Here is a 25,446-nt window from a genome sequence, read left to right as displayed (position 1 = left end):
GGACCTAATGGTCAGGGGTCCCTTTACCTTTACCTTACTTCACTGGGGATGGGAAAGAATCCCACCACCAGCTCATAATTAAAGGCGAGCCTACCTGTTTTACATTTTCCAAAACAAAACAGGAACAGGAATTTAGCTACCCTTCAGAATTTACCCTTCTCTAGATTTTATGATGCAGTTCTGCGGTCAAGTAAGGCCTAGAACAGGCATCCCCAAACTTCGGCCCTCCAGGTGTTTTGGACTACAATCCCCATCATCCCTGATCACTGGCTAGGGATCATGGGAGTTGTAGGCCAAAACATCTGGAGGGCCGCAGTTTGGGGGGTGGGGTGCCTGGTCTAGAAGAATGCATTCGCCAAGGTAAAGTGTGCATAAAAATGAATATATTAGTAAAATAGCATATAGGGGAAATGGCTTTGCAGAAATGTGTATATTAAGCAAAACTGCAGATTATAAAGTCCTTTCATGAGGACTTTAAAAAACAAATCTGCAAACAGGTATAGAAATGCCAAGAATTGAATTTAAGATTTGAAAAATGAGAAACAGAGAAAGACCAAAGACTGCTGCATATACTTCACAAACTTCAGAATGTACTAAGATAGCTCTGATGCATTGGGTGGGCTCTTGTTCATTCTGTTGAGAGGGACAAGGGTCTTATAGCCCAAAGTTCAGCCCTGACAGCATCACTGCACACAGGTCACCTTGTCACAGTTCCCCCAAGTATGGTGAGATATATTTCTATTTAAAAAATTGTGTGTGTGTGTGCATGCATATGCAATTTTAATGCAAATTGTCTTTTGTCCTCTTTTGATGATGCTCAAGTGGCTGCCCTGATGTACACCTGTGAGGCACTGTGAAATAAGCCAGGGTCAACGGGTTGTATCCAATGCAGACTTCTATACAGAGTTCACCCACTGAAAATAATGGACATGACTAACTTAGAACCATTACTATTCCAAGTACAACTTAATTGGATACAACTCCATGTCCCCAGGAGATCCCTGACGGTTTGTAAATGGTGTGTGCGTGCACAAGGGTGAAGGGATTAGTCAATTCATTATTTCTCTATTGCTTTTCTACACACACACACAGGCTTACAAAGTGAAAAATTAAATACATCAAATGAAAAAAAACAAATAAAATAGATCTAGTAAAACGAACTGAAAACACATCAACCAAGAGCACTAAATAATGCAGACTACCACATCATAAATGGAAACAGTTAAGGCAGCACAACAGTAAACTCACAGCCAACAGCCATTTTTTTAAACCAAATTCCATTTCAAAAGGTGGCTGGAGGAAGGTCTTCAGGACTAATCTAAAACAGGGATGGGGGACTTGTGGCCATCCAAATGCTGTTGGACTCCAACTCCACTTGCTCCTCTAGCATGGCCAATGACCATGGACAAGGAAACACTAAGCGGAAAATGTTGCTTTTAAACAACAGCTGTAGTTTGAATGAAGCAGGATTGGAGAAAAACTGTAATACGGAAAGTGGTGATTTTAAACAATGGCAGTGGTTTGAGTAGAGTGAGCAGAGGCAGACAGTGGAGGGGGGAAGTGGCAGCTTAAAGGAAGGTTTGAGTACAGGGAGAAAGGAGTTGGGAAAGGCTCTTCTGTGTTAGGTTTCTGGTGTCAGCTTCTGTGTTGAGCACATCTTTGCTATTTTTCTCCTGTTAAAACTGGCTGTTTTGTCTGAGTGGAATGGTGGGGGGCTGGTGAGCAGTGTGAACAAGGGTGCAGCTCCCAAAGTACCATCTTAAAGAGGTCCTGGAAACACACTGAAAAATGGTTGAGTCAATGTTTACATATTCCTTCTTTATAGAAACAGTTCTGCCATGGCAAAGAGCAAATTGTTTACAAAAAAACACCACCCCCTGTATGTCAAAAGCCAACATTCTTTCCTCTCTGAAAGGATTGAAGCATTAAAACGTGCAAAAAGTTAAAGGAGATTTCTAAAATGCAATGTGGATGCAGTTTTGTGTTTTTTTTTTTTGTTTTACTATAGATAAGTATGCACATTGAAAGATGGGCTGGGACAAACATTTGACAATGGCTGAAATAATGTTTGAAGAAACTGAGAATAACTGTGAAGTGCCAGAGTTTTTTATTCTGCTGAATGAAGCTTATGTGGATTCAGAAATGTCTAGTAAATAGAAGTGTCAAATACATTTCCCCCTTTCTCTCCTAGGCCTCTTCTGCACTATACATTTAAAGCAGTATCATACCACTTTAATCCCCTTCCGATTAAACTAGCCACTACTGGGCCAAAGCTTTCCCCTTCTGTTTGCCACAAGTTTCTGATTTAGAAAAATGCCTTCTTCGTATTTGCCCAGGGAGTTCCTTGGCTGATCTGTTATGGTCAGGTCAAAATGCATCAGGGGCTGACCCAGAATTGACAAAGGTCAGCTTTGACCATTGTAATCGACAGTCTGGGGGAATATTCATTGAGCCATGGGTCTGTTCAACCCAGCCAAGTCCATCTGAAAGTAATTAGTTTGCTGCCACCAAGCTTGGAAGCAGCCCAATGGTTTCGTTGAGATTTGCAAAACTAAAGCAAGAACACGGCCCTGAATATTTTATAAATTGCAGGGGGCAGATTTTAAAAAAGGAAGGGGGAAATTGGTAAAATTGTGGATTCAGTTGTGGTGTCAAGGCATATAAGAATTTGCAAGGCTTCTCTTGCTTAAGGTATCACACGACGTGAAAATTTGTTTTTAAAAAGTGATAGACATGAGTGTCTGAGGAAATATTTTTATTTCCTATTGTTTGCTCATTGTACATTGAAACTGGATACAAAGGTCCAGATATTTGAATTAAATATCATTCCGCAACATTAGTCTGAACTTCTGATAGGCTTTTATTAAATATTTAAGAATTATCTCTCTCTACTACTACTTTTTTTTAAAAAAAATGCTCTTATTTCAAACTTTAAAAGTGTTTTAAACTTACCTATTTACCAGTTCTCCCCCCCCCCTTTTTTTTCTTTTTTTACTTACTGGATTTTCCCTGGAAAGGGTACATCTGGATTAAATGAGGGGGGAAATGCCTGTAGGCATTTTGTTGCCAATGGCATTTAGGGATGCAGCAAGCAAGAAAGAAAAAGCACACACCAGGACCGACCGTCAGTCTCAGAACCACTACCCATCTGAAAGCACCCTAAAACTGAGAGTGATGTGCCACGTTAATGCATATACATCTGGCATATACAGTAATGATAAATGTGGGCCTGAGAAAAGGAAACTGCAATGGTCTCATATTTTGTTATAGTCCTTGTTCTTATTGTTACTATTGATGCAGTCATGGTGGCAAACATACTACAAATCTGCAAATATTTATTTAGTTCTCCTCTCATAGGGTTTTTTTTTCTAATAGGGAATTATTTGGGGACAATGAAAGACATTTGTAAATTAAGCAGATAAGCCCTTTGGCAGACAATGATTGTTTTGTTGAACACAAGAATTCTATTGTCTATTGCTTTAGTTGTCAAGAGCCCAGGGAGCTGAGGATTTATGAGGATGTTACAATGGTCTTTTCACTCTGCAGTCTAAGAAACTGTGAGATTCAGTTCCTCTGCTTTTCAGCCTCTAATCTTTTTATCATGCAAGGACAATACAGGATTCAGCTGGTTCTTGGGACCCAGGACTGTCAATTTAGCATCAGGCACTGTGAAGTAATTACTACAGGGACAATGGGCTGGTTTTTTGGACACCCCGTTTCTTTGCATCCAAAGTACCAACAGTTTCCAAATCCCTACGGTTGCCACTCAGTATAAACCAACTCCTCAAGAAATGCCTTACTTAAAAAGAGAAAAATAATAATATTGTTATGAGTTGGGCTAAAAGTACCACTATATCAGTTCCATTCAAATTACATGTTTATTGGTGATGAGTTATTGATGATACTTTCCACTACCCCCTCCCCTTGATTGTTGCATTTTGACTTTGAACACTGCAACCTGGAATTGGAATAAATAAGCTGGGCTGTCAAAAATAAATCCAAAAATGGCTGTTATGGATTTTCCATCTGTTGCTTGGAAATCATAATCAATGCCCGTGGTTCTGTCTTATGACAAATATGCTAATCCATAATATGTTATAAAAGTTATGTATAATTCTTCTTAATGAGTTATTCCTAAGAAATATACCTTAAGAAGTATCAGCTAGTCGGCATTTCTGCATTATGCATCCATATTATGCATCCATATTAATACCATGAGAGAGGAAAATACAGCTTTCAGTTTAAGTTTCCCATGTTTACCACCTGGGTTTACCTTTCCTTTGGGGGGGATCATAATTAATTATTTTCTGTAATGTACAGGTTACAAAGGTCAAAGGCAGGATATAAGCCCATGACACATTATAGTAGCTATGTCAGAATTCAGAAACTGCAGTGCAAATGCAAATATATGCATATCTCTCTCTCTCTCTCTCTCTCTCTCTCTCTCTCTCTCTCTCTCTCTCTCTCTCTCTCATCTATCTGTCTATCTATCTATCTATCTATCTATCATCTATCTATCTATCTATCTATCTATCATCATCTATCGTCTATCTATCTTCTTGTGAGCCAGTGGGAAAGTAAGTCATCTGAAATCTTGCAACTACTGTAGCCTGTGAAACAATGTGTCAGGGTGTCTGGGTGTTAAGCAAAAGTTTGGTGGTTCGAGCCCCCTGCCCCTGGAATGCCTGTGGTCAGGATTCCTGCATTGCATAGGGTTGGCCTAGATGATGTCCCTTCTATCTTTACAATTCTATAATATAATAATAATAATAATAATAATAATAATAATAATAATAATAATAATAATAGTTGCTGCTGCTGCTGTTGTTATTCAAGGCTGAATGAACTTTCCTCCATGCTTTCCTCCTCTGCATTCTACCACCCACAGAAGTTTGATTGGTGGGTATATGGGACATGACCTCCTCAGATGTAGTGCCCAGGCTATGGAACTCCCTGTCCCAGATGGCTCTACAGATAATATCCAACCACAGTGCTCATAATCCCTGACCACTGGCCATTCTGACTGAGGGTGATGGGAGTCCAACAATATTTGAAGGGTTCCACAGTGGCTACCTCTGCCATATCATATTCCATCAAGTACCCCCAGGAAGGAAGGAAGGAAACCACTGGAAGAAGGTATCCAACCTCTTCTTGGTTTTCTTCTTCTCTGATTTCTACTATGCTAAACTGCCATGAACCAAACTGGAAGTTTCATTCTCATTTCATGCACTTGCTGGAGAAAGGAGGAAGGGTCAATTAGCCAGGCAGTTTGGACCATGACATCATCACTTGGAAAGAAAGAAAACATGTCCAGAAGTTGGACTTCTGCATTCCCTCTCTAAGATGCCGATTATCAAAGAGCACCTGGCTGGGGCTTTAATCTCATCCTATATTGGGGTTTGACCCCACATCTCCATGGAACTATGGTCGAAATTCTAACTACAACACTACATTCACTCTCAAGCATCTATATAGGTCTGCAGTCCACAAGAGCAAGCCTGTTTCCCTCTCTCTTCCCTTTCTAATTTGCCTCACAGTGCTTCGAAAGGTCTGAGCTAGCAGAATCTTCTAATTGGCTGCTGCTTCAAGACTCTAGCTGTTACTTTTGCAACAGTGTCTCTTACACATGGTAATGATTCCAGAGCCCATTTTCTTTCATGATACTCTGTTTTGTCTCGAAGGGAAAGAGAACAACATGTGGGATATTGACATGGCCTCCAGCACTTTAATTATGGGAACTCACCCCCCCAAAAAATGTCTGTACTGGTTATTTTTAAATATTGATGTGGAGAGGCTCTTCCCTCCTTCAAAATTCCCCAGGGTCCCAGGAAAGGGGGAATGCTTTAAAGACTCTATTCTTTTATTCAGCCTGTATTGCCATTCTGAATTTCAACTGAACTCCACCCCTCTTTTCTTTTCCAGAAAGAATTGGGATACTGGATACGTTGGCATCACAGAACGTGACTCTTCACTGGGAGTGCTGACTTGCTGAAATGGGTGGAATATGCTACTTCAATTGGCAATGGGTTTCCAGTGGGTGAAGGTAAGATGCCTGATCACAACAGCTTTCGCTTCAAACAAGGATGGAATCCTATTTTTCCAGAGAGAGAGAGAGATGTAGTTTCCATTTATTTCTTATATGGAAACCCTACATGATTCTGATGATTTCCCTATTAAGAGCACCTGTGTGCTTCCCTTACATGATGGTACTCACAGAATATCAATACATGTTAATTTGTATGCATTTGAATAACTTTGGCCTACTGACACAAAGAAATTAGTAATGGAAATAGTTGCTAGATTTCTTTTTTTTCCATTGCTGAAAAGCATTTTGCTGAATAAATTGTAACTTGGTTTATTTATGTCCTTATTTTATTTGAGCACAACATATTTCAGTTTAGTGTATGCTAGAAAATGTACGGTATTGATGTATACATGTTTTTTTACTGGCTCTGTGACCAGATAAATAACTTTGGTTTACTGTTGTTGGATTCACATGAGAGGAAGAGTGCCCGAACATGGCATGACTGGCACCCTCATCTAAAGATAGGCACAGCTGGGAATCAAAATGGCGCACGCCAATCTCAGAGCGGCAGCATCCCACTCAGAGTGTGTTCAGCAGCCTTCCCTGCTCTGTGGTATATCCTGTTGGAATGTGACTTACTACTAATTGGGAAGCATGCAGGCCATTATCAATGAAGCTTTCCCAGTTAGGGCCAACATGCCTTTAAAATTGCACACCGCTGGTCTTGCCTTCACTGTGACCTACAGTATTTCTGCATTAAAGTATGATGCCGTGAGGAAGTGGTTAGGGAGCTGTCAGGACGTTACGAAGTTGTGAGGGGTTGTACAAGGAGAATGGGTGTCGGAAAGTGGTTGCAGAGGAATAGTCAGAACTATGGTAACCTCACTCAAAGCACAAAAAGGTGCAAGCTATGCCAGCACTCCCTTAAAAAGGGGGGGGGGATACCTCCATCGGTGCTGAACCATTTATCTCCTTGAGGTTTCTTTTCTATAATAATAATAATAATAATAATAATAATAATAATAATAATAATAATATATTATTTATACCCCGCCCCCAGCCACTTTCCCCCAGCCACTTTGTAATTATTATTATTTTAATCACTTTGAGATTTCTGGTTGCTATTGTTGTTAGAAATACAGTAGTGTTGAGCTAGACCAGGGGTGAGGCAGCCATGTTCCTCTCGCTTTGCACCACCCTTGGCCGTTTTTGCCTGGATGGAATACATCCTTAAACACCAATTAATGTCTCTTGCTTGCCTGGATGGAGGATTGAGAGTTGGTGTGTGTATATATATATATATATATAGAAACTAGCCTCCTGTGTAAAGGTACAGTTTGTATTCATTGATCTGCCCACTTTTGCCTCTAGTCTCATCACTGGTATGTGGCCTTCAAAATGCCTCTGAGCTAGAATGGACCATTGACTTGAGATAGCTTGCCAATCTTTGCATATGTTTCGTACTTGATGTGCAGTTATTACATTTTGAGTTTGTTGATAAGCAGTTGCGATTTTAATCCAGAGTGATGGTTCTTGTGTGTGACCCAAATATTTCCCAGTTTCCTGACTGTAAGACTTATCTTTTGAGCTCATTTTTGTCTCATTATTTCATCGGCTCATCATGAACTACTTCATAGAGTGCCAATAATTTCAAAACTGCAATAGCTCTGTTGTTCACATGTGACTGGGGAAAGAGGAGGAATTTGATTCATTTAAAGGCAAAACAATCTACTTTGCATTTCCCAAAATAATATGTGAAGGTAACATTTTTAAAAAAGTTACAGGTAAGTAGCCGTGTTGGTCTGAGTCGAAGCAAAATAAAAAAATTCCTTCAGTAGCACCTTAAAGACCAACTAAGTTTTTATTTTGGTATGAGCTTTTGTGTGCATGCACACTTCTTCAGATACACACTTCTTCAGGTATCTGAAGAAGTGTGCATGCACACAAAAGCTCATACCAAAATAAAAACTTAGTTGGTCTTTAAGGTGCTACTGAAGGAATTTTTTATTTTAAAAAAAGGTAAAGGTAATATGTGAATCCAAACAAAGGCATCCTTTGAAACATGCAAGTCTTCAAATCTTGCAATGCAGCCTTCCAGCCAAGTAATGGGTACAAAAATAGATACACTCTGGTATATTGTGCATGGAAATACATATATTAGTGAAAATTTCATTTAAAATTCATCATTTTAGGGAAATTGCTTCACAAAAAATGAAAATTAGGGGAAAATGCATACAAAAATGTGTACATTAGGAGAAAATTGCACTAAAATGCTGGTGAATTTTAATTAGGACTAGCATTCTTAAACTGATGTGAAAATGTGGGGAACTGAACTTAAGATTTGAAAACCAAGCAAAACTGCAATTGATAGATTTGTACATCGCTACATGTGAGCAATCAATGTGTTTATTTTCCTCACTGTTCCAGCCTAAAATCTGGAAAGCAGTGCTGGAGTGTGAAGCAATTAGGAGAATAAGGAATTTCACATCCCTGCTGTTCTCACTTTTTTTGCAGCTATTCTCTGTTCAGTTGTGTTGGTTATTTATTTTTATTTTACCATCTGAGACTCTGTAGATTCATGTTTTCTTTTTTTCTGCTGAAACATAAGAATTTTCACATTTTAACTTGCCCCAAACTTTTTTCTGCATTGGCCATAATAGATATCATGCCAGTAACAGCCTTCTTAGTTGCCATCTGATGTTAAGTTCCCAACTGAATTACAATGCTCATAATACAGTGCTTAGGCCTATGACATTACAGCTTAGTGCTTAGCTGACTCATTCATATTGTTTTGCAGGCAGGGTAGCAATGTTCTGCTTGACAGCTGCTTCATTTCTGCTCAAAATGTCCTTGAGTGTTGATAATCTTATTTCTGGCAGCTAAATGCCCTGTGCGCTGTGACATCTCTTTAAAAAAAAGAAAAAGAAAAACCCTCAATACAGAAGAGCGTATGTGACATTCATTTGCCAGTTAAGGTAGACTGTAGCAATTAGTCTCGAGAGTTAGTAACATTGATTTGATGCTTAAACAGACAGTGATCAATTTGATTTGGTAATGACATACATGTGTCATCTAAGGGGAAAATACAGCACTTCAAGTCTCTCTGTGTGGTCCATGGGACTCTACCTAGGTTACATCTCTCACCAGGGTTCCTTTGTACTCCGCTTGAGTATTCTTGCCTGGCTGGAATGAGTCTGTGAACTTTGCCGGTGCTTCTTCCTTGCCTGGATGGTGGGTAGAGAGAGGAGCTTTTTGTGTGTGTAGAAATTGGCCTAACGTGCAAAGGGCTGCTGTACAAATTCACAGTGCTGCTGCTCTGCCAACTTTTGCCTCTATCCACACCTACCACTTGCATGTGGCCCCCAGAAGGCTATTGAGGGGGGATGTGGCCCTTGCCCTGAAAGAGAATCCCTATCCCTTTCTTAAACTATCTTGGGGCCGTTGAACACATTTAATGGCAAACTCAAAGCTGTGAAAGCTGAAGAATGTTTCCCTTTTGCAAATGTGTGTATATGTGTATGTGTGGAAGTGATAGTCTCCACATGTGTGTGCTTAGGCATGTGGGTTTTAGTTTTAGGTTTTTTTTTAACTACCTCCTGTCAACATTTCGGCTGTCCCGGGGGCCAGTTGTCAGACTGGTCCCACAGGCCAAATATGTGATTGCTCTCACAAACGTGATGAACAACACACAAGTCAGTAAATAAGGCTAAACTGCTTTATTTACATATAAACAAACTGGGAGCTCTACATCATGGCTCCCTCTCTCTGGCATAACAGCCAGTAAAGAGAAAGAACAAAGGAACAACAGTCTACGGCACTTCCACTCTGTGGGAATGAAAACACATACAGTCATATGATACACAATAACCCTATGACTGCAGACAGGGAATGAATCCTAACACCTCCACCCCATACTTTTCTTCCACCTGTCTCAACTGAGGAAAAGAGGCTGGGGAATGAGCTTCTAGAAATCCCAATTTTGGAAGTGTGGCGTAAGAGGAGCTCTTACTAATCTGGTAAACAAAGGTCCATTTCCTGAAGTTACAATGGAAAAATAGAAGGCTAATTGTAAGTTTTGTGCCTCCATCACTCAAAGCTGTATCTACAAATTCATTTTTCATTTTTTCTTTTGCCTTGGTGGCCTTGTTGAGAATCTATTTTAGTCAGCGGGGGAGCTCATGAAGCATGATCACAACCTTGAAATGTCAATACATGAGGAACAGCAGGAGATTATCAGGTTTCTATAGGTACATGAACATCTATCAGGAAATTGTGCTGAAATTATGGAGACAACATCCAAGAGCCACAGCAAAGCAATAACTTTTTTATCAGGAACAGCTACCATTTTTTTGAGTTCTTTAAGAACAGTTACTTATTCAAAAATCCTAATTTCAAATATATGGTAATTGGAATTGAGTTGACAGAGCAAGACTAAGACTTTGGGAGTTTGGTGAGTAACCCAGTGAAGATGTTGACCCAGTGTGTGGCAGCTGTGAAAAAAGGCGAAATCCATGTTAGGGATTATTAGGAAAGGGATTGAAATAAAGCTGCCAATATCACAATCCAGTTCTAAAAATCTTTGTGCAGCAACATGTGGAATACTGTGTATAGTCCAGGGGGCAGCATCTCAAAAAGGATATTACAGAACTGGTAAATGGTCAAGGAGGCAATGGTTATGACATTGGAGCATTATAGTTTTTTTGGGGGGGGCAAGTAAGGGGAAACATGGTAGAGGTGTGCAAGATCATGCATGGTGTAGATAATCTGAATAGATAGCTGCTTTTTACCCCTTTCTCACTAGAACCAGAGGCCACCCAATGAAGTTGAATGTTATAAAATTCAGAATACTTATTCACACAACACATTGTTAGTCTATGGAACAAGACGTCATGATGATGTCAAACACCTTGGATGGCTTTAAAATAAGGTTAGACAAATTGGAAGCCATATGTCTTTGAAGACCGGTTGCTAGGAATCACAAGTGGGGAAGAGTGCTGCTGCCTTCAGATCTTCCTTTACAGCTTCCCAAAGGCACCCGGGTGTCCCTGGTGTGAACTGCCCCAAGATCTGTGGATGGAGGGCAGTATATCTTTTGCCAAATGTGGGGCTCAAACCCATTACTTTGGGATTAAGAGTCTCCTGTTGTACAGACTGGATGGGCCTTTGGCCTGATCCAATTTCTTAAAGGAAGCGAGAGAAAGTGTGAAGTGTCAAGAAAAGGGGTGGGGGGGGGGAGTTTGAATCAAGCAGCATCCAGTTCTGAGAAGTGCCCCATTGATTTTTGTAGGGGCTTTGAATTTGAAATACAGAGGAAGCTGCCATGCCTATAATAATTTCTGAGAGAAGACTCCCTGCTGGTTGATTTTAGGTGTCCACTCTATTAAGAATTTCAATTGTCTTCCTACAAAGAAGAACAAACAAGCACCACTTCTGTTGATTGTCATGTAAACTTGGGTGTCCATATGGCATTTACTTTCTCTGTTTCACTTCATATTTTGTTCTCCCCTGAAATGATTTTGTTCCTGCTGTGCTCATTCAAGAATGCAAATTTCCTGTTTCTGTATCTAAATCATCAAAGAGCAGTCAAAGGTGAAATATACAAAAATGATTATGATTGTTGAGGCAAAAATGAAAAATAGCAGATAGAAATGCTCCATCAACGGGTGACTATAATGAGGCTCAGCTTGGCCTTATTTGATTGTTTCAACTTTGTTGGACTCTTCTTTTCCCAAATCCCATACTCTAGGTGGGTCTTGGGGACAATTTAGCCTAGTAGGTGCTGTTGCTGGAAACAATATGGAAGAATCCTTGACTGAGCATACAGATTTCTAGTATGCATACTCGATCTTAGAATTCTGGCTGTAGGCTACAGTTCAGATGTTTGTGTATGTGGCTTCCATGGTCAGCAATGGGATGACCTGCTTGTATATATGAAGATTGTTTTATGAATCACAGTAATTACTTTCTGATTCATATTTTAAGTAAGTGCAGGTCTCATTTAATGAATCAGCCCATAGAGACAATTTGGTAGAAGGAAATTGGAATCTACTAAGTGGTAGATTAGAGGATATCATTTAACTTTTGGCTGCCATTGTACTTTGGGTCATTTCCTATAAAGATGTATGTCTTGATTTTTCATCACAGTACTGTACTACTTATTATTTTTTAATGTGTAATGCTGAATGTCTGAGCAGACTGCATAAAAATGTAGTGTTAGAAACAATATACCGGTAACTCAGGCATAGGCGAACTCAGCCCTCCAGATGTTTTGGGACTACAACTACCATCATCCCTGACCACTGGTCCTGTTAGCTAGGGATGATGGGAGTTGTAGTCCCAAAACATCTGGAGGACCAAGTTTGCCTATGCCTGATATAACTCATTGTGGTTTCCAATGCTTAGTTAGGAGTGATATTGCTTTATGTGGCAAAATAGTACAAGAAGGAGGTATATGGAACAGCTGCATATTCCTGCATTGCAGGGGGCTGGACCAGATGATCAGCAGGGTCCCTTCCAACTCTACAATTCTATGACTTTGGTTTGAAGGGCCAAAATATTTAAGGATGTTTTTTTAAAAAACAAACAAACAAACAAACAAAAAGCAACCCTAAGTGGGTGGGAAGAAACCCCTCCCTCCAAAAAACAGACCTATGAAGATGTACGGTATATTCTCAATGGACATTGACTGATGTGTGACATTTGCAGGGGGGACAGTAGAGGGGGCTGGAATATAGTGGCTGACATCTTGAGCAGCAGCCTCCACACTTTTGTTACGCTTCCCACTTGAGCATGATCTATTTGCAGGGTTTAATTTGTGATGGTTCATTCAGAAGATGCTAATGTAATCAAGTCATCACATGTATCAGTTGGTGGAAGCCGTAGGAGAGAGGGATGTTGCACTCAAGTCCTGCTTTATTTATTCATACTATTTAAAATACAAAAATAGAAAAATGTAAGTGTGTGTATATGTGTACAGTGGTACCTTGGTTCCCAAACTTAATCCGTTCCAGAAGTCTGTTCCAAAGCCAAAGCATTCTAAAACCATTCTAAAACCAAGGCATGCTTTCCCATAGAAAGTAATGCAAAATGGATTAATCCACTCCAGACTTTTAAAAACAACCCACAAAACAGCAATTTTTACTATCTAATGAGACCATTGATCCATAAAATGAAAGCACTGTACTATAAGAGTATTGTAGATGATAAAAATTAAAATTAAAAATTTTTTTCTTACGTGCACTGATGATAGTAATTGTTTGGATGGGGGGGCTTTTATCCATTTCTGCAGTCACACAATCAATCAATCAATCAATCAGCTGAATAGGGTTCCACACAGTCACAAAAACAAGTCAAAAAACGAAGTCACAAGCCACAGTCACAAGTCAGTCCCATAAAACAAAGAACAAGTCACAGTAAAAAACAAAAAAAAAAACCACGAGAAAACCACACAAACAAAAATGCCAAAAAAAGAGAGCAAAAGCAAAAACTCCAAATATCACCTCTGTTGTGTGGGTGCTCGGGACTCAGCAGCTGACAGACTCAACAGGAAGCCTCTAATTAGCAGTGGGGACTCAATTTACAAATGGAACACACTCAACATGTTCAGCTTCCAAGGCAAAGTGCACAAACCGGAACAGCTACTTCCATGTTTGCAGTGTTCTATTTCCAAGGTGTTCATAAACCAAGCTGTTCTAAAAAAAACCCTCTCTCTGTGTGTGTGTTTGTGTGTGTGTGTGTGTGTGTGGTGTGTAAAACATGGGTAGGCAAACTAAGCCCCAGGGCCCGGATCTGGTCCAATTGTCTTCTTAATCTGGCCCACGGACGGTCCAGGAATCAATGTGTTTTTACATGGGTAGAATGTGTGCATTTATTTAAAATGCATCTCTGAGTTATTTGTGGGGCATAGGAATTCATTCTTTTTTCCCCCTTTCAAAATACAGGTATAGTCCGGCCCCACACAAGGTCTGAGGGACAGTGAACTGGCCACCTGCTGAAAAAGTTTGCTGACCCCCGGTGTAAAATATATAACCTTCTGAAACATATATATCTAAGTGATGTATGGAAACTAAAGTAGCGACACTTTTTCCAAAAATACATATAAAAAGGTTACATTAATGCAATGTAACATTTAATGTAGCATGTTACATTAAATTAAATGTTACATTTAATACAAAGTTACTAATGCACACTAATATCAGTTCCTTCTCCCGCTGACACATGCCCTGTTTCAACTTCCTGGCTGTCACCCAGTCTCCACCCATCCCCCCCTGGCTCTCAGCCCAAGCAAACACAAAACTCTTACATTTTTTTTTAAAAAAAAAAAATCTCACAAAGAAGGTCCCTGGAAACGCCTGACACCAACCTAGTCTTTCATTCTAGTCTTGCATTTTATGGGCAGGCACCAATGTAGAAGGTAGTGCTTCTTCAGGCTGCCCCCATCCATTCTGCAGTCAGCTGCACTCTCACTTCCAGTTCCAGGTACAGCAGGTTTGGTGTGTTTGTGAGCTTCCCACTGGAATCTGGTAAGAACAGGATGCTGGAATAGACAGGCCACTGGTCTGATCCAGCAGGGATCTTCTTATGTTCTCAATGAACATGTGTTTGGGATCCTTGGTACGTTGTAGAAAAATGTCACTGCAGTGTGTTCCTTTGGATTAGAGGAGGGGATTTATTTTTATTTTATTTAATCGTGAGACCTAGTCTCCTATGGGTACTCATTTCAAGGTCACAATCCAGTGGTGAGAGGAGCCAGAGGAAAATGTGGGCAGGTAGGTGAGAGGAGCCGGTGTGGTGTAGTGGTTAAGAGCGGTAGACTCGTAATCTGGGGAACCGGGTTTGCGTCTCCGCTCCTCCACATGCAGCTGCTGGGTGACCTTGGGCTAGTCACACTTCTCTGAAGTCTCTCAGCCCCACCCACCTCACAGGGTGTCTGTTGTGGGGGAGGAGGGGAAAGGAGACTCCTTCGGGTAGTGATAAAGCAGGATATCAAATCCAACCCCCCCCTCCTCCTCCTCCTCCTCCTCCTCCTCCTCCTTCTCCTCCTCCTCCTCCTCCTCCTCCTCCTCCTCCTCCTCCTCCTCCTCCTCCTCCTCCTCCTCCTCCTCCTCCTCCTCCTCCTCCTTCTTCTTCTTCTTCTTCTTCTTCTTCTTCTTCTTCTTCTTCTTCTTCTTCTTCTTCTTCTTCTCTTTCTCCCGATAATACAGAGAGAGTTCAATATGCACACATCTCTCTCTCCATCCAGGCAAGCAAGAGGCATGATCATAGTTCAATGACATGTTCCAGACCAGGGAAAATACTCAACCAGGCAAAAGCAGGCTCATTGTAGTTTGGCAGGTGTAGGGCACAGGGGGCTGCATTCTGTCCCCAGGCCTGGGGTTTTATTTGCTTACCTAAAACTTATAGGCAATTGAAACTCTACCAGGTGGGCCTAGATGCAGCATACCTCTGCTGCAATGTGAGGACAGAGAGCAACCATATTTTAGGGTAAAGTGTGCACAAGCCCAGAGAACAGCTTTGCTGATTTCCCTAGATGAGCCTTATTATGCCTCTATTAATTTACTAATTATTTAGACAATTTTTCAGGGTTGCATAGATGAATTGCTAATCAGAAGTATTAGCAATCCCAGAATGTGGTAGCAATTTCTAAAGTATGTGCCTCTTTGCATATAAATAAGGGTTTTAGCAGCTTGCATCACAGAGGGAAAATATAATAATATACGTAAGTATCATAAATTGAGATCAAAAGAAGGCAGCACATGTCAATTTTCCGAGTTCATTAGATTTGGGTATGCAAGGAAATAGTGTAGATACCATGTTACTTAGAAAAAAATGTTTTATTTATTCATTTATTTAAAATTATTTATATCTTGCTCTTTGGCCCTCAGGAGATCAGTGTGGCACAGTAAAACAGCATAAAATATGAACTAACTATAGAAAACTGTAAAACTCACAGCAGTCTAAATAACTAGGGCACAGAAGCTTGACTGAATATAAATGTTTGAGTGCCCTCTGCCCCAAGTTCCGGGAGGAAGTTACAGGGGTGGGGGGGGGGATGACTGCAGAAAACGCCCTCTCACATGTTGTTAGAAAAGACAGTTCTCTGGCAACATTATATGGAGCAAGGCAGCCTTTTGAGGCTGCAGAGCACCTTTGGGATTTACTACTGGGTGACCTTGCCCTCCTGTCAAATTTGGCCCCACAATGCTAATTTCACTAATGATCTGGTCTGTGGAGTCAAAAATACATGGCCCTGAATCCTTTGCCCCACATGGTTTGCCTTCGTACAACGCAAATCTGAAGGAGAATTTATAATTGGGTGTGGTGGTGTCAAGAATGCATTTCTGATAGAGGATCTGCTTCACCTCTGGCAACTTGCCTTTGCAACCACTCCCCATGCTGTTCAATAAGACTCTGGTGCTGGGCGGGTGGGGAAGGTTTTTTTTAAAATAAATAAATAAATAAATAAATAAATAAATAGATAGATAAATTACAATAATAGCAGCAACAACAATAATAGCAATGAAAACAAATGCACCGAATAAGCCATTTATATTGCAGCTCCATCACAGTTCCCATTGCTAAAGCAGACTGGACAGTTCATCTGTCAAGAATGCTTTGATGGTGTTTCCTGCTTGGCAGGGGGTTGGACTGGATGGCCCTTGGGGTCTCTTATACCCTATGATTCTATGATTAGAAAGAAAAATAGCACAAAGTTGGAGGGAAACAATAACAGATTATGACTACCCTGTAGCAACCTTCTGCCTTTCACATACCTGAATAAAAATGATCTCTCTCTCTCTCTCTCTCTCTCTCTCTCTCTCTCTCTCTGCTAATGAAGAGCCGTTTCCAACAAATTTGGCAGAGACCAGGTTTCAAATGCTTGCTATGAGCATAAGGAGAAAATCTTTGTTAACAGTGACAAAAGCAAGCCTGCATGATCTGGGATCCACCAAGCTGCCAGCCAGCTGTGCTCAGTGGCCGCTCAAGTGCCATTTTTGCTGCCTGCCTCTATGCTATGGGACTGCCCAGTGGGTAGCTTGCCTAGTAGGATGGCTACTTATGAAATAGGAAATTGCCTATCCAAAAACAAGGACAAAGGCACACGGATTCACATATAAAATGAAATAAGTTTGCAAATGGAGAAGTAATTTAAGGCAAAACATTTCACCATTATGGGGTGACGAGGTGACCTGTGCGCTTGCTCAGTCTGCTGACCAGGCTAGGTGTGTAGATGCATGGGGATCCCCATAATTTTTTTTCTTCCAGGGGAAGGCAAATATCACATTTTTCCGTGTATAAGACTAGCCCCCCCCAAAAAATAATGTCAAAAATTAGGGGGGCGTCTTATACATGGATACATCTCTCTCCCCCTATTTCTTAAATCTGAGTCTCTTTAAATGCAAACTGAATCAAACTTCTCCCATGTCTGTCCCTATGTTCATACTGAAATATTGCTATGCTTTCCCACTCCACCACGAATCTCAGCCGCTGCCACCTAAAATGGTACCCCTGCAATAAGGCAGAGCTTAAACTAACTGGAACACTATTCCAGCACTCTGAAAGTATCTTAAGTTGCTTTGTTTAATTGCACATCATAAGAGTATATTTCCCAACTGCAACAGTGGATGCATAAAAGGTTTTCATCAATTAAAATCCAATTTCTGCCTTATTTTTGCCTGCTGCTACAGTGGTACCTTGGGTTAAGAACTTAATTCATTCTGGAGGTCCGTTCTTAACCTGAAACTGTTTTTAACCTGAGGTACCACTTTAGCTAATGGGGCCTCCTCCTGCTGCTGCACCGCCACCGTGTGATTTCTGTTCTCATCCTGAAGGAAAGTTCTTAACCCGAGGTACGGTTTCTGGGTTAGCAGAGTCTGTAACCTGAAGCATCTGTAACCTGAGGTACCACTGTACTATTATTATACACAAGGGTTGTTTTGGACAGGGAAGAGACATGGTTTGGTTCAATGACCTTTTTCAACTTCCAGAGGTTGTATTAATCTTTAATAATCTTCCTCTCCTGTCTCCCCCCCCCCAATTTTTATTTTTCAATGGGGCTGTTATTCTCTCCTTCCCCACTGCCTGCCCCCACTAGCCTGTAAATACAGGAGAAAAGAGACCCTTACAGGAAGCAGCCTTCCATTCAATGAATCACAATGTTTAAATGGCACCAAGCAGAGCTGAACAAAGATTCTGTTATGCTGTAGTGCAGCACAGCCAACCACAACTGCTGCTTCTGCTGCTTTCTTGCAGCATAAACAAAATGATCCAACAGAAGCCAGTTCAAGACGTTTGCCTGCTGAGTATCACACCCCTTGCCTGATTGTTTGTGAACCTGTACTAAGCCATTGTCTCCCCTGCCCCCACAAAGGATATATGGCTATATTTCATCAATAAAATGAACTTGCTACAGAGAGATGTTGCACTCTTGGGTCCCAGGTCCTTGGCAGTTGCAAGAAGCAGCATGTTGATGTCTCTGATGGGCTTGGGTCAGAACTCAAGCAATGGTGGGTGGGTGGGAAATGGGTACATTACCTAGACTCAAGGATCTTGACCCATTAAATAAGCCCAGTACTGAGATCGGGGAAAGGGTTATGTGGCATAATTGAGGGTATTCTTCTGTCAGTGCCTCTATATGGGATATCCAGGGCATGGGAATTCTAGTGAAGTTTGTTACAACCAAACAGAAGCAGATGCAGAAGCCAGTCAAGAAGTGCTGCAACAGAAAATGCAATATTCTGAACAGTGAGCCACATCTAGCATGGATGAATGTGTCAATTTCAGTTTCTCTCTCCCCCCCCACCTTTCTCCAATTTAAAGTTCACTTATCCACATTTCTACACGAGTTTCCATTTTTTAAGTCCTCATGAAAATCCATCAGCATTTATCCCAATATGCAAATTTTATGTGCAAATTTGCCTACTATGCACACTTTTGCAAAACCATTCTCCTTAGTATTCTGCAACTGTTGTTGTTGTTGTTGTTGTTGTTATATCCTGCCTTTTCCCCTCACAGGGAATCAAGGTGGCAGATAGAATGGGAACAGCTAAAAACATTGGGGGGGGGGGAGGAAGAGAATTTTTTTAAAAAAAAACAATAAAAAATGTATGTGTGCTTATTGTAATTATCTGTATTAAAACATACAGATAATTACAATAAAAAACAACACAGCGTCAGCCCTTTCATTAAAACCAGTCAGCGCTCAAAAGCCTGTTGGAATAATACAATGTATCTGTTTGTTATTTTTGCTAATATATGCATTTTTATGCATGGTTTATCATTTTGGTGCACATTACTTGGCTGGAGTACTGTACGGCAAAATTCAGAGAAGTGCAGATTTCCATGGTTGGCTCTGTTTCGGTTCACATATTGTTTCACGTAGGTAGGTTTGCCTTTAAGTAAGACATTAATCCAGTTTCCTTCCTTCTATCTCTAGGTATGGAAATATGTGGCTTTGAATATGTCAGCTAGATGTTTCAGAACACTGTTTTGAATTACTAAAGGACAAAAAAAAACAACCACGTTTGTGTTGACTATCTAAAGCAGCAGTAATCTTGGCTATGTTTGGCTGTGGATAGAAAATCAAGGTCAAACTTCACGCTTATGCTTAATGGGTACCGTACAGCTTTTTCTCCCTTTCTTCCTTACTAAATAACAAGTGGGAGGAGGAATTGTTACCTATCAGGACAGCAGTGCACCAGGAGAAAATGTTTATCGTTTCTCTTTCCAGCCACACAGCCATCACCGCCAAATGGCCACCATCATGGCTACCAGGGTTAATAAAAATGTTCTTGAGGCTTTATGGGTGGCAAGATGGTTGGCATGTCACAGTTCAGGAGGTAAGGGACAAGTCTCATGCCACTGTGCACTGAAGTCTCTATAACAACTGTCCTTCCACATTTGTACTTAAGGCAAAGGCAGTCAATGTGACGCTCTCCAAATGTTGTAGACTCCCACATCCATAACCCTTGGCTGCTGACTGTTAGCTGGAGGTCAATGGGATTTGTTGTCCACAACATCTGGCTTCACCACATCCAATATCTCTGAAATAATGAAGAAGAAATGAGACCCTTGGGTATAGGGAATTATACAAATTTAATTAAAAAATAAAAAAAATGAGATGTAATAGCACACTGTGCATTGAGCAAAATATGTAGTATGGCCTTTCAGCCAGGCACTTCAACAATGCACATTCAATAAAGCAAAAAGGAAGCCAAGCAATTATCCAATTTTTCAAACCAACAATGAGGTTATTGGATGTTTTTAAGAGCAGAACTGTGTTATAGGTTTGCACTGGGCCCAGAAAAACAATTTTTCTGTTCTGGGCTGAAATATTTTGGTCTAGTTATAAGCCAATTTCTGAATAATGGTTTCCACAACTGCAAATTCAGTACAATGAAAGGCATCAGCTCCGAGTTCTGTGTCCAGTTCTGTGGGCACCACAGTTAAAGAAGGCTGGAACATGTGCAGAGGAGAGCAACCAGGATGATAAATGGTCTGGGAAGCAAGTTTTATGGGGAACAGTTGAGGAAGTTAGTGTGTTTAGCCTGAAGAAAAAAAAACTTAGAGCTGCTGCTCCAGAGAGTAGAAACCAAACTACAGTCGTACCTCGGTTTAAGTCCGCTGCGGTTTGAGTGCTCTTGGTCTGAGTACTCCGCGGACCCGGAAGTGTTTGCTTCCGGGTTCCACGAAGCATGGATGCGCAGAAGCGATCTGCACAGCACGCGCATGTGCAGAAGCAGCACTCTGTTTGAGTACTGCTCGGGGAGCGAACAACTCCCCAGAACGAATTGCATCCGTAAACCAAGGTACCACTGTAATGGATTAAAATTACAAAAAGGAGATTCAGAGGAAACATTAGGATGAACTTGCTAGAGCTCTTTAACAGTTGAAGAGGACCATGTTGGAAGGTGGTGGACTCTCCTTCATTGGAAGTTGTTGATGTTTTTTTGAGAAGGTTGGATGGTTAACTTTCAATAATTGCTTAATTGTGTATTCTTGCATCCTGTATCCTGTATTATGCTACATCCCAGCTATATAATTATATCATCACTTATCCTGGGATGGAAATGAACTGATTAAAGAGCTCCAGAGCTTGCCAAGAATTGCTGACACTCATCTTCTGAATCCCCTATAAAGAAATTAATCATCGGTGAAGGATTAACAAAGGTGTCTTTAAATACAGTTACACGTGGTAGTTATTTTATTTTATTTTTAAAAAATAGCCTGTACAAATATGGGGGGATTGCCATAGCTCTCCCCACCCCCTGGGCATAAGGTAGTGGGGGGGGGGACATACAGTGTGATGCAGTTGTTACAATGTTCATGTAGGAGCAAGGAGACCAGGGTTTAAATCATGGGTCACCTTGGGCCAGTCACTATCTCCCAGCCTAATCTACCTCATAGGGTTATTGTGAGGATAAAATGGGTAGGGGGAGAGCCCAAGTGACTTCTATGGCCAGCAGTGCTTTCCACCAGCTTCAGATGGTATGCCAATTGCACTTATTCCTGGACTTGGATAGCCTGACCACAGTGGTCCATACATTGGTAACCTCAATGCTTGATACCTGTAAAACAGTATCTGGTGCAAAAGCTGCAGCTAATTCACAATGAAGTGGCCATACTTCTCAAAAGAGCAGGCTACTGGCTACATTTTACTCCTTTGCTGAGAGTACCAAATTGCAGTCAGACAGTTCTTGTGTTAATTCACAAAGCCCTGAATAACTTGGTCCCAAAGCGCTGTAAATGCCATCTGATTTCTTATGATCCACCTCAACTGCTGAGATCTTTGGATGGGGCACTTTTGGTGACCTGCCTTCTCCTGAGGTTTGGCTGGCCTTCACCAAGGACCAAGCCTTTAGTGTGATGAGCCATGCCCTGTGGAACTCCTTGCCAACAGGAGTCATATCCACTTGTTTTTAGATGTCTACTGCAAGGTGCATTATTCAGACAAGCCTTTTAAACTTGAGATTCTTTGCCAATTAGCTTTTACATTATTATTTTTTTAAGTTGTATGCCACCTTGCAATATTCCTTAGGGGAATGGTGGGGTACAAAGGGAATAATCAAATATATTTCATAAAACCATAAGGAAAGCCCCATCTAGTCCAGCATCTAGTTCTCACAAGGGCCAACGTAGATGCCTGTGGGGAACTTTCAAACACCATCTGAGAAAAAGAGCTCTCTTTGCTTCTGTACTCTTCAGCAACTGCTATTCAATACATAACTTCCCCTAACTGTGGAGGCAACGCATAGCCATTATAGCTAGTTGCCATTGTCAGCTTTCTCCTGCATGCATTTGACCAATCCTCTTTTAAAGCCATCTAAGTTGGTGGCCATCATTGCCCCTTATGGATTTAAGTTCCATAGTTTTACTATACACTGCATGAAGAAGTACTTTCTTTTATTTGTCTTGAATCTTCCAAAATTCAGCTTCATTGAGTGTCAATGAGTTCTAGTGTAATGAGACAGGGAGGAGCAAAAAAACAAAACAAAAAAAAACTCTATCCTCTTTCTCCATGCTATGCATACTTTATAAACTTTTACCATGTTGTATCTTACTCAGCTTTTCTCTAAACCAATTAAGTCCCAAACATGGCAACCTTTCTTTACAAGGGGGTTGCTCCACCACCTCAGTCATTTTGGTTGCCTTTTACTGAACCTTTTCCAACTCTACAATATCTTTTCTGAGGTACGGCAACCAGATCTGTATATACTGTAGTTTTCCAAATGTGGTCAAACCATAGTTTTGTATAACAGCAGTATATCTTGGATGAGACCTTCTGATTGTTACAAGAAAGACCCATGGATCAAACAGCACTCCTCTTCAGGAGATGTCTAGAAACAAAACAAAACAGTCAAGCAGTTATATCACTAGACCCCTTCAGTTGCTCGCTTTTGTTTGTAACCTTTGCAAACATACACTCCCCTCCTATAGAATTAGCTTCCTCCAAAGAAGGTGTTCATGATAATCGTATCTTTGCTTTGGCTGATGAGGAGAGCTGCACTTTTCAAAATCCAAAATGTGCAAGCTGTGTGATCTTTAAAAGGTTGCCTAACCTGACTGTGGAGAACCAATTAATTCTCACCGAGTTTAATTAATCTGCACTTAATAGGTAAACATTCTGCATGTGTTTACTTTAGCAATCTTGGCACATCTTCACACATATGAAAATGATGACTGTGGGTTTTTTCTCTTTATAGCATGACATTGCCAGTATCTAGCTGTTTCATATCTAAATCCATGTGGTATGGTTAATGGGAGATTTAGGCATGTGCTTAATCCCCTCTCATGGTGATCAAGTGATTTAAAAGTGCTACATGCTAACTAAATTGTGTCCATAGTGTGTAGCATTCCTCTTCAGTCTTTTGTTGCCACCTTGCCCATGTGTGAGGCCTCTCCACATGCCACACATCCTAACCCTTGATCATACCACTCTCTAGCACTACTTCAGACCCTCCTTGAAGGTTTTGTTTTGTTTGGCTGGAATGTGTCATTCAGCTCTGATAATGCCTCTTGCTTCTTAGGATGAAGGCTAGAGAGAGGTATATGAGTGTGTGTAGAAACTAGAAATGTTTCCGAGCACAATTCAAAGTGTTGGTGCTGACCTTTGAAGCCCTAAACAGCCTTGGCCCAGTATACCTGAAGGAGCGTATCTAGTCTCATCACTCAGCCCAGACACTGAGGTTCACCACCAAGGGCCTTCTGGCGGTTCCCTCACTGCGAGAAGCAAAGTTACAGGGAACCAGACAGAGGGCCTTCTTGATAGTGGCGCCTGCCCTGTGGAACGCTCTCCTATCAGATGGGACAATAATCTGACTTTTAGAAGACACCTGAAGGCAGCCCTGTTTAGGAAAGCTTTTAATGTTTAATGTTTTATCTAATAATAATAATCATCATCATCATCATATGTTGGGAGCTGCCCAGAGTGGCTTGGAAAACCCAGCCTCATGGGTATAAATTGTTGTTGTTGTTGTTGTTGTTGAGCCAGTGTGGTACAGTGGTTAAGAGCAGTAGACTCGTAATCTGGGGAACCAGGTTCGTGTCTCCGCTCCTCCACATGCAGCTGCTGGGTGACCTTGGGCTAGTCACACTTCTCTGAAGTCTCTCAGCCCCACCCACCTCACAGAGTGTTTGTTGTGGGGGAGGAAGGAAAAGGAGATTGTTAGCCGCTTTGAGACTCCTTAGGGTAGTGATATAGCAGGATATCAAATCCAAACTCTTGTTGTTGTTGTTACTGTACAGAGACAATATTTGCATTCATTGCATCACCTACTTTTGGCTCTGGTCTTGCCCACCACTGATATGAGACCCTTGGAAGGTTGCGCAGAAAGGAATGTGGACTGAAAAGGTTTTCCCCGTTCCTGTAGTACAAAGGACTACATAGTATAAAGGACTGTTCCTGTACACCTCAGCGAAAATGGGAGATGCACAGAGGCTCTTGCCCCCTGAAGAATTTTCACAGCAGAAATTGTGAATGTTAGTTCTGTGTAGTTTAACTGCTGTTTCTTTATGGTTATCTGGGGGGGGAGGGGTCAGGACTCAGAGTGGCAGCAACCTCTCCTATTACATAATTACTCCAGAAGCAATTGAAAAGCAGAATGTGCAGATCCCAATTATGCAAAGTGATGCTCTGGCCCATTCAGTGAATGAAACTGCTCCTAATTCAAATCTGCAGGATACCTTTGGTACTATTCGATTAATTGAAATTCTTTGGGGCTTTTTAACAGACTTTCAGCACCTTTTGATCAAGACAGTCAGTTCCAGGTCAGGGGATTCAGCTGCAGTCTGTAATTTCTGGCCTCAAGAAGTAGGGGGTTGGGTTTTTTCAAAATTTCTGTGTTCATTGACCCCTTGTTGAGCTTATAAAGTTGTCATCAGCACCAACCCAAATTCTTAGGAATGTAAATGAAATAAAGTCAAGAAATACCAACATGTAATCAACGTTTTTCACTCACCAATCTTCATTACTAGAAATCACTATGTGTAAAGAAGAAGGGGATAGTGTTGTATTGTGGAGGTTCCCCACTAGCAGGGGGACACTCTGTACATGCCCATAGCCTTTATTTCTGAGGATTGCAGTTCCTAATTAATGCTTTCTCTTTATATTTCACAAATGTATTTTCCATCCTTGGCCCTTTTCAAACCCCGGGCACTATTCATCCCAAGGGGTCAATGCCAACTGATTTCAGAAACCAGGGGTTAGATCATCTTCCTGTTTATTTGTATTCTGAAGACAATAAGCTATTACTTCTATGAAAAACAGACAAATATGTTTCAGTTTTGGTTTCTCTCTTCCTATTTTCTCTTCCAGTCTTAATGGCTGTTCAACATATATATCTGTTTGCATAAACATTAAACATGGACCCCAAAAGTTCCTCTTCCCATCCCTAGATTCTTTTGCTCTGTAAGGTTATTTATTT

General features: G+C 41.0%; 1 protein-coding gene across 1 annotated transcript in view; it reads left to right on the top strand.

Annotated features, from left to right (window-relative positions):
• The window catches only part of CDH11 (cadherin 11), a 104,589-nt gene that overhangs the window by 32,052 nt on the left and 47,091 nt on the right, over positions 1 to 25,446 (top strand). Inside the window, exon 2 of the mRNA XM_035118381.2 lies at positions 5,923 to 6,043. The gene's annotated coding sequence lies outside the window, so the exon portion shown is untranslated. The remainder of the gene's footprint in view (positions 1 to 5,922; positions 6,044 to 25,446) is intronic.

The sequence above is a fragment of the Zootoca vivipara genome, chromosome 6 (assembly GCF_963506605.1).
Source record: "Zootoca vivipara chromosome 6, rZooViv1.1, whole genome shotgun sequence".
Taxonomy (NCBI): Eukaryota; Metazoa; Chordata; class Lepidosauria; order Squamata; family Lacertidae; genus Zootoca; species Zootoca vivipara.
Note: the sequence above shows the minus strand (reverse complement) of the source record. Positions and strands in the feature narration are given on the sequence as shown.